This window comes from Phocoena sinus, chromosome 8, assembly GCF_008692025.1.
Source record: "Phocoena sinus isolate mPhoSin1 chromosome 8, mPhoSin1.pri, whole genome shotgun sequence".
Lineage (NCBI taxonomy): Eukaryota > Metazoa > Chordata > Mammalia > Artiodactyla > Phocoenidae > Phocoena > Phocoena sinus.
In genome coordinates this window covers 60,926,059-60,936,917 of record NC_045770.1, presented here as the reverse complement: position 1 = coordinate 60,936,917, position 10,859 = coordinate 60,926,059, and the positions used below count along the sequence as shown (strand labels likewise).

The following is a 10,859-nucleotide window of genomic DNA, read 5'->3' as shown; positions in this document are numbered from 1 at the left end:
TTACCACGTGAGAATGTATGTTAGGTGCATCCATTTATACCTCTGCATTTACTGCTCCTTAATTCAGTTGTGGAGAAGAATAAATTTCATACTGTAGATTTTTTGCTTACCTTGCATGGAAGAAAATTGTCCAGCTATTATTACCTTTTAAATTTGTCAAAGTTTGGACATATAAAAACCAGAATTGCCTTTAATGTCCATATTACTACCAACAATATCTTTGAGGCAATATAGGCTTTTTCTAACATGTATCTCAAATTTTCTAACCTCTACGCCTTTCCCTGTTCCAAATCCACTTATATATTTTAGGTATTTGTTACACCAGCACCTCACTTAGCACTGAGAACCTTTATCCCTGGAAGGTCACAAGCTCTCCAAAATTCTAAGCATTTAGTCAGAGGCTGGACACCACCTGTCAGAGTGACTAAGGAAGGATTCTCATATCAGATGGAATGTTAAGACCTGAGAGAGTACTGAGTAGATAATTAACCAAATTCTCATGGACTCAGGGTAGAAACAAAGATTCTCTGTCTTCTCTTAAGTAATCGAACTTGGAAACATCTTTGTTTTTAGGTCATGTCACCAAGAGGAGAGTTGGTTAAGCCTTTATGAAACCCATATCATTAATGAGGACTCTGTGAAGAAAGAGCCAAGTCAGCCGTTTGAGTCCAAGGACTCAGGCCCTTGAGTCCTAATCAGACTGGAGACCCTTGAGCATTTTGGGACATTATTTAGTTTTTTTCATTTTAGGGCCTAAACAGGAAGGGCCTAAACAAGGAGACTCTGGCAGCCCTCTACTTCTTATTATATCACCATCCCCACTCCAGCAGTCAACATGTCCCTCTCTTTCTCCACCTGTCCCTCACTTTCCATTTACACATCTTTTCTCAGGAATAATCCTAAGACTCGTTCACAAATCTGCTTGGTCTTGACCCCATAGATGATGGGATTGACCATGCGTGTGAAGAGCAGATTGAAATTGGCAAGGAATATGTGCATAGGTGAGGCAGCCCGGCAAGCCACACGGTGCATCACTGAGGAGATGACCACAGGTGTGTAAAAGGCTAAAATGGCACCTATATGGGACATATATGTCCCAAAAACCTTGTAACGGGCCTCCTGAGAGGCAAGCTATAGAACTGCCTGAAGGATGAAGATATAAGACAGGATAATAAAGAGCAGGTCCAATACCACTATGAACATGGCCACAGCAATGCCATAGATATTGTTGAAGTGAGTGTCCCCACAGGCCAGCCTTACCACATCCATGTGCTCACAGTAGCAGTGGGCAATCACTGGACTTCAGCAGTGGTGGAAGTGTCTGAGCAGAAAGGGGAGTAGAGTCATTAGTGTCACAGCCCGAGTCACAGCAGCCATGCCAATCTTGGTGATAAGTGGTCTAGTAAGGTGTAGTGCAGTGGCTTGCAGATGGCCACGTAGTGATCAAAGGCCCTTGCCAGCAGCACTGCCGACTCTATGACAGTGAAGGAGTGGAGAAAGAACATCTGGAGCAGGCAGGCATAGAAGTTGATCTCTCAGTCTCTGAACCAGAATATGGCAAGCATTTTAGGCAGTGCTGAAGAAGGACCAGATCAATGGTTGCCAACATGGCCAGGAAGAGGTACATGGCTTCATGAAGGGCTACATTAACCAGGATAATAAAAAAAAAAAAGTGTGTAGTTTCCCAGCAGGACCAGAGTATAGGCAAAGCAGAAGGGAATGGAGATCCAGATCTGCAAGTGCTCCAAACCTGGAATTCCTACCAATAGGAAGGAGCTTGGATGGGTTGAGGTAATATTGGCTCCTGGAAATTCTTCTTGTTGATTTTCTTAGGCTCCTTCACCTTGGGAGAGTATTCAGGGCATATAGGATTAGAGAGATCAAGCTATGACATCCCACCTTGGAGGATTAATTCTTGATCCTGGTCCTAGTCTTTAAATAAAATCAGCTAGTCTTGAAAGATGTGAAGAAACATAATTCAGATTTCCTGCCCACACAGAACTTTGTGTTTTATTGAGTAATATTTTAAATATCAATAGAACTGATACCACACAACAGCTTTCATAAAAGAATGCAGAGAAGGTAGTGTTTTGTGTTCTTAATGATGACAGGATTGTACTGATAAAAGAAGTGAAGTGTATTTAACTTAACTGCTTTAGAAGACATATTTTTACCATACTACCTGCCAAACAAAATTCCCAACCACATAAGTAAATATTCTGTCTTAATCTCTGGCTTGGGTGCCTATATAAATCAAATAAACTGCAACTTCTAGTGCCCCAATTAATCATACAATGTTTATTTTCTCTAGAACTGTGCAATTGGATATGGTTGCCACTGGTCACATGTGTCTATTTCTGTTAATTAAAATTAAATTAAAAATTCAATACCCCAGTCACACAAAGTGCTTTAAGTGTTCAATAGCCACATGTGACTAGTGGCTACCAAATTGTACGTTTCAGATACAGAAAATTTCCGTCCTTGCAGAAAGTTCATTGGAGGGAACTGTTCTGGTATGTATGTTCCAGGTGTTCTCAACACCCAGAAACCTCTAAATACAGCCCTGCCTGCCCCTTACTGAGAAAATCAGGAGCCTCATCTTTTGTCTCTCCTTCATCTAAATTCATGGTAACCTCTCTATTCATGGAGCTCTACCTCCACCCATCTTCTAGCACCTTCTTTTTCATCAAGAAGAACTCTCATATTTAGCAAGACTGACCTCTTAATTCCACGCAAAATATGCTTATTCTTAACAATCTTTAATCTCCCCCCCCCCGCCCTCATTTTTCTCCTTTCTTCTGTTAAATTACTAAACACTGAAGTTGCCCTGTTTTTATCCAGGTACTCTTCTCTACTTTTACAGGATCAACTTAATGAAGCTCTTCTGAGTATTAAATGAAATAATGTATTCAAACACCAAGGTCCATGATCAAAATAAGCACTAAAAAATTTATTAGTCTCTTTTCTCAATAGGAGAAAATTGAGTTTGGAAAATTAAGTAATATCTCTAAAATACCATAACTAGTAGTATCAAGCAGACAATTTTGTGTTTTAGGACTTTCCAAATCCAGTGTCCTAAAAATTGTGCCTTACTGTTTTCACCTAAACACCCAGAGGCAACATACATCAGGATATCCAGATTGGAAATAGACTAACTTATTTCCATGTGGTATGGGAAAATTTTAGAATCTGAGTTCTTGGCTCAAGTCATGACCACCACTTATTCTAGATGCATGACCTTGTATAATACAAATCTATCTCTGTAAATAGTGAATTACACTGCCCTACCTTTATCTGAGAGTTGTAGGGAGAGTAAGTTCAATTACGTATAAAATCTTTGTATAATTATTTACTGTTTACACAGCCTTAATTTTCATTTATGTTACTATATCTTAATAGAATTCTGATGTTTTTTTAAAAAGTCATTGTTGATTAATACCTACATAATCCTTCCTTCCATGATCTTATATCCTCCTCCAAATTTCTGCTCCTCTTCACATCAAAATATCAAGAAGTACTTCTGTATTCAGTCAACTCTCTCAAATCTCATTTGGAAATGATACATTGCAAATTGTACTGAAATTGCTCTCACTGGGGTCAGAAATGACCTTCATATGGTGGTACCATGGGCACTTACCTGCATTCATTTACCTCTACTTTATAGCAGATTTTATTTGAATTGACCACTGTCCTCTTAAAATACTTTCTTAGCTCCCATATTATATCCACTCCTCACCTCCCTGACTTCTCTTTTTAGTTTCCTACTTCTGACCTTCCTCTAAATGTGCAATTTGTTCAGGTATTAAGCTTGAACTCTGTTCAATTTTTTTTAAACACCTTTATTGGAGTATAATTGCTTTAAAATTGTGTGTTAGTTTCTGCTATATAACAAAGTGAATAAGCTATACATACACATTTAACCCCATTTATCATCCCTCTTGTATCTCCCTCACACCCTCCCTATCCCACCCCTCTGGATGGACACAAAGCACCAAGCTGATCTCCCTGTGCCATGCAACTGCTTCTCACTAGCTATCTATTTTACGTTTGGTAGTGTATATATATGTTCATGCCACTCTCTCACTTCGTCCCAGCTTACCCTTCCCGCTCCCCATGTCTTTAAGTCCATTCTCTACATCTGTGTCTTTATTCCTGTCCTGTCCCTAGGTTCATCAGAACTTTTTTAAAGATTTCATATATATATATATATATATATATATATATATATATATATATATATAAGCATACAGTATTTATTTTTCTCTTTCTGACTTACTTCACTCTGTATGACAGACTCTAGGTCCATCCACCTCACTACAAATAACTCAATTTTGTTTTTTATGGCTGAGTAATATTCCATTGTATATATGTGCCACATCTTCTTTATCCATTCATCTGTCAGTGGACACTTAGGTTGCTTCCATGTCCTGGCTATTGTAAATAGTGCTGCAATGAACACTGTAGTACATGACTTTTTAAATTATGGTTTTCTCTGGGTATATGCCCAGTAGCGGGATTGCTAGGTCATATGGTAGTTCCATTTTTAGTTTTTTAAGGAACCTCCATATTGTTCTCCATAGTGGCTGTATCTGTTTACATTCCCACCAACAGTGCAAGAGGGTTCCCTTTTCTCTACACCTTGTCCAGCATTTATTGTTTGTAGAATTTTTGATGATGGCCATTCTCACCAGTGTGAGGTGATAGCTCATTGTAGTTTTGACTTGCATTTCTCTAATTATTAGGGATGTTGAGCATCATTACATGTGTTTGCTGGCAATCTGTATATCTTCTTTGGAGAAATATCTATTTAGCTCTTCTGCCCATTTCTGGATTGGGTTGTTTGTTTTTTAATATTGAGCTGCTTGTATATTTTGGAGATTAATCCTTTGTCAGTTGCTTCATTTGCAAATATTTTCTCCCATTTTTTAAAATGATATTTTAAACATTTTATCATGAAGGCACTTATTTTTATACAGCAGGTTCTTATTAGTTATCCATTTTATACATATTACTGTACATACGTCAATCCCAATCACCCAATTCATCAGACCACCATCCCCACTTCCCTTCACTTTCCCCTTTGTTGTCCATACATTTGTTCTCTACATCTGTGTCTCAGTTTCTGCCATGCAAACCAGTTCATCTGTACTCTTTTTCTAGGTTCCACATATATGCGTTGATGTACGATATTTGTTTTTCCCTTTCTGACTTACTTCACTCTCTATGACAGTCTCTGGATCCATCCACGTCTCAACAAATGACCCAATTTCGTTCCTTTTAATGACTGAGTAATATTCCATTGTATATATGTACCACATCTTCTTTATCCATTCATCTGTCAATGGGCATTTAGGTTGCTTCCATGACCTGGCTATTGTAAATAGTGCTGCAATGAACATTGGGGTGCATGTGTCTTTTTGAATTATGGTTTTCTCTGGGTATATGCCCAGTAGTGGGATTGCTAGATCATATGGTAATTCCATTTTTAGTTTTTTAAGGAAGCTCCATACTGTTCTCCATAGTGGCTGTATCAATTTACATTCCTACCAACAGTGCAAGAGGGTTCCCTTTCCTCCACACCCTCTCCAGCATTTGTTGTTTGTAGATTTTCTGATGCTGCCCATTCTCACTGGTGTGAGGTGATACTTAATTGTAGTTTTGATTTGCATTTCTCTAATAATTAGTGATTTTGAGCATCCTTTCATGTGTTTGTTGGCAACCTGTATATCTTCTTTGGAGAAATGTCTATTTAGCTCTTCTGCCCATTTTTAGATTGGGTGGTTGTTTTTTAATATTGAGGTGCATGAGCTGCTTGTATACTTTGGAGATAAATACTTTGTCAGTTGTTTCATATGCAAATATTTTCTCCCATTCTGAGGGTTGTCTTTTTGTCTTATTTAGAGTTTCCTTTGCTGTGTAAAAGCTTTTAAATTTCATTAGGTCCCATTTGTATACTTTTGTTTTTATTTCCATTTCTCTATGAGGTGGGTCAAAAAGGATCTTGCTGTGATTTATGTCATGGAGTGTTCTGCCTATGTTTTCCTCTAAGAGTTCGATAGTGTCTGGCCTTACATTTAGGTGTTTAATGCATTTTGAGTTTACTTTTGTGTATAGTGTTAGGAAGTGTTCTAATTTCATTCTTTTACATGTACCTGTCCAGTTTTCCCAGCACCGCTTATTGAAGAGGCTGTCTTTTCTCCATTGTATATTCTTGCCTCATTTATCAAAGATAAGGTGACCATATGTGCACAGGTTTATATCTGGGATTTCTATCCTGTTCCATTGATCTGTTTTTCTGTTTTTGTGCCAGTACCATACTATCTTGATTACTGTTGCTTTGTAGTGTAGTCTGAAGTCAGGGAACCTGATTCCTCCAGCTCCATTTTTCTTTTTTTTTAACATCTTTATTGGAGTATTGCCTTACAATGCTGTGTTAGTTTCTGCATTATAACAAAGTGAATCAGTTATACATACACATATATTCCCGTATCTCTTCCCTCTTGCGTCTCACTCCCACCCACCCTCCCTAACCCACCCACCGTCCCTATCCCACCCCTCTAGGTGGTCATAGAGCACCAAGCTGATGTCACTGTGCTATGCGGCTGCTTCCCACTAGATATCTATTTTACGTTTGGTAGTGTATATATGTCCATGACACTCTCACTTTGGCACAGCTTACCCTTCCCCTTCCCCATATCCTCAAGTCCATTCTCTAGTAGGTCTGTGTCTTTATTCCCGTCTTACCCCTAGGTTTTCATAATGTTTTTTTTCTTAAATTCCATGTATATGTGTTAGCATATGGAATTTGTTTTTCTCTTTCTGACTTACTTCACTCTGTATGACAGACTCTAGGTCCATCCATCTCACTACAAATAACTCAATTTTGTTTCTTTTTATGACTGAGTAATATTCCATTGTATGTATGTGCCATATCTTCTTTATGCATTGATCCAATAATGGACACTTAGGTTGCTTCCATCTCCTGGCTATTGTAAACAGAGCTACAATGAACATTTTGGTACATGACTCTTTTTGAATTATGGTTTTCTCAGGGTATATGCCCAGTAGTGGGATTGCTGGGTCATATGGTAGTTCTGTTTGTAGGTTTTTAAGGAACCGCCATACTGTTCTCCATAGTGGCTGTACCAATTCACATTCCCACCAGCAGTCCCAGAGTGTTCCCTTTTCTCCCCACCCTCTCCAGCATTTATTGTTTCTAGATTTTTTGATGATGGCCATTCTGATTGGTGTGAGATGATATCTCATTTTAGTTTTGATTTGCATTTCTCTAATGATTAATGATGTTGAGCATTCTTTCATTTGTTTGTTGGCAATCTGCATATCTTCTTTGGAGAAATGTCTATTTAGGTCTTCTGCCCATTTTTGGATTAGGTTGTTTGTTTTTTGTTATCGAGCTGCATGAGCTGCTTGTAGTCAGTTGTTTCATTTGCAACTATTTTCTCCCATTCTGAGGGTTGTCTTTTGGCCTTGTTTATGGTTTCCTTTGCTGTGCAAAAGCTTTGAAGTTTCATTAGGTCCCATTTGTTTATTTCCATTTCTCTAGGAGGTGGGTCAAAAAGTATCTTGCTGTGATTTATGTCACAGAGTGTTCTGCATATGTTTTCCTCTAAGTGTTTGATAGTTTCTGGCCTTACATTTAGGTCTTTAATCCATTTTGAGCTTATTTTTGTGTATGGTGTTAGGGAGTGTTCTAATCTCATACTTTTAAATGTACCTGTCCAGTTTTCCCAGCACCACTTATTGAAGAGGCTGTCCTTTCTCCACTGTTCATTCCTGCTTCCTTTATCAAAGATAAGGTGACCATATGTGCATGGGTTTATCTCTGGGCTTTCTATCCTGTTTCACTGATCTATATTTCTGTTTTTGTGCCAATACTGTCTTGATTACTGTAGCTTTGTAGTATAGACGGAAGTCAGGGAGCCTGATTCCTCCAGCTCCGTATTTCTTTCTCAAGATTGCTTTGGCTCTTCGGGGTCTTTTGTGTTTCCATACAAATTGTGAATTTTTTTGTTCTAGTTCTGTGAAAAATGCCATTGGTAGTTTGGTAGGGATTGCATTGAATCTGTAGATTGCTTTGGGTAGTAGAGGCATTTTCACAATGTTGATTCTTCCAATCCAAGAACATGGTATAGCTCTCCATCTGTTTGTATTATCTTTAATTTCTTTCATCACTGTCTTCTAGTTTTCTGCATAGAGGTATTTTGTCTACTTAGGTAAGTTTATTTCTAGGTATTTTATTCCTTTTATTGCAATGGTAAATGGGAGTGTTTCCCAATTTTTTTTTCAGATTTTTCACCATTAGTGTATAGGAATGCAAGAGATTTCTGTGCATTAATTTTGTATCCCGTTCCTTTACCAAATTCATTGATTAGCCCTAGTAGTTTTCTGGTAGCGTCTTTAGGATTCTCTCTATATAGTATCATGTCATCTGCAAACAGTGACAGCTTTACTTCTTCTTTTCCGATTTGGATTCCTTTTATTTCTTTTTCTTCTCTGATTGCTGTGGCTATAACTTCCAAAACTATGTTGAATAGTAATGGTGAGAGTGGGCAACCTTGTCTTGTTCCTGATCTTAGTGGAAATGGTTTCAGTTCTTCACCATTGAGAATGATACTGGCTATGGTTTTGTCATATATAGCCTTTATTATGCTGAGATAATTTCCCTCTATGCCTACTTTCTGGAGAGTTTTTATCATAAATGGGTGTTGAATTTTGTAGAAAGCTTTTACTGCATCTATTAAGATGATCATATGGTTTTTATCCTTCAGTTTGTTAATATGGTGTATCACATTGATTTATTTGTTTATACTGAAGAATCCTTGGGATAAACCCCACTTGATCATGGTGTATGATTCTTTTAATGTGCTGTTGGATTCCGTTTGCTAGTATTTTGTTGAGGACCTTTGCACTTATGTTCATCAGTGATTTTGGCCTGTAGTTTTCTTTCTTTGTGACATCTTTTTCTGGTTTTGGCATCAGTGTGATTGTGGCCTCATAGAATGAGTTTGGGAGTGTTCCCCCCTCTGCTATATTTGGAAGAGTTTGAGAAGGATAGGTGTTGACTCTTCTCTAGAATTCACCTGTGAATCTGTCTGGTCCTGGGTTTTTGTTTGTTGGAAGATTTTTAATCACAGTTTCAACTTCAGTGCTTGTGATTGGTCTGGTTATATTTTCTATTTCTTCCTGGTTCCCTCTCGTAAGGTTGTGTTTTTCTAAGAATTTATCAATTTCTTCCAGGATGTCAATTTTATTGGCATATAGTTGCTTGTAGTAATCTCTCATGATCTTTTGTATTTCTGCAGTGTCAGTTGTTACTTCTCCTTTTTCATTTTTAATTCTATTGATTTGAGTCTTCTCCCTTTTTTCTTGATGAGTCTGGCTAATGGTTTATCAATTTTGTTTATCCTCTCAAAGAACCAGCTTTTAGTTTTATTGATCTTTGGTATCATTTCCTTTTTTTCTTTTTCAGTTATTTCTGATCTGATCATTATGATTTCTTTCCTTCTGCTAACTTTGGGGTTTTTTTGTTCTTCTTTCTTTAATTGCTTTAGGTGTAAGGATAGGTTGTTTATTTGAGATGTTTCTTGTTTCTTGAGGTAGGATTATATTGCTATAAACTTCCCTCTCAGAACTGCTTTTGCTGCATCCCATAGGATTTGGATCATTGTGTTTTCATTGTCTTTTGTCTCTAGGTTTTTTTTGTGTGTGTGTGTGGTACTCGGGCCCCTCAGTGCCGCGGCCCCCCCCCCCCACCACCACTGCAGAGCACAGGCTCCGGCCGCACAGGCCCAGTGGCCACGGCCCACGGGCCCAGCTGCTCTGTAGCATGTGGAATCCTCCCAGACCGGGGCACAAACCCATGTCCCCCGAACCAGCAGGTGGACCTCCAACCACTGCACCACCAGGGAAGCCCTCTCAGTATTTTTTGATTTCCCCCTTTGATTTCTTCAGTGATCTCTTGTTTAGCCTCCATGTGTTTGTATTTTTTACAGATTATTTCCTGTAATTGATACCTAGTCTCATAGCATTGTCATTGGAAAAGTTACTTGATACAATTTCAATTTTTGAAAATTCGCCAAGGCTTGATTTGTGACCCAAGATATGATCTGTCCTGCATAATGTTCCATGAGCACTTGAGAAGAAAGTGTATCCTGTTGTTTTTAGATGGGTTGTCCTATAAATATCAATTAAATCCGTCTTGTTTAATGTATCATTTAAAGCTCGTGTTTCCTTATTTATTTTAATTTTGGATGATTTCTCCATTGGTGAAAGTGGGCTTTTAAAGTCCCTTACTATGATTGTGTTACTGTTGATTTCCCCTTTTATGGCTGTTAGCATTTGCCTTATATATTGAGGTGCTCCTATGTTGGGTGCATAAATATTTACAAATGTTATATCTTTTTCTTGGATTGATCCCTTGATCATTATGTAGTGTCCTTCTTTGTCTCTTGTAATAGTGTTTATTTTAAAGTCTGTTTTGTCTGATAGGAGAATTGCTATGCCAGCTTTCTTTTGGTTTCTATTTGCATGGAATATCTTTTTCCATTCCCTCACTTTCAGTCTGCATGTGTCCCCAGGTCTGAAATGGGTCTCTTGTAAGCAGCATATGTATGGTTCTTGTTTTTGTATCCATTCAGGCAGTCTATGTGTTCTAGTTGGAGCATTTAATCCATTTACATTTAAGGTAGTTATTGATATGTATGTTCCTATTACCATTTTCTTAATTGTTTTGCATTTGTGATTGTAGGTCTTTTCCTTCTCTTGTGTTTCCTGCTTAGAGAAGTTCCTTTAGCATTCATTTTAAACCTGGTTTGGTGGTGCTGAAGTCTCTTAGCTTT

At 38.0% G+C, this 10,859-nt stretch overlaps 1 pseudogene; it reads right to left on the bottom strand.

The window, feature by feature from the left end:
- Positions 1 to 873: 873 nt before the first annotated feature.
- On the bottom strand, positions 874 to 3,127 carry LOC116758512 (annotated as a pseudogene).
- Positions 3,128 to 10,859: the final 7,732 nt, after the last annotated feature.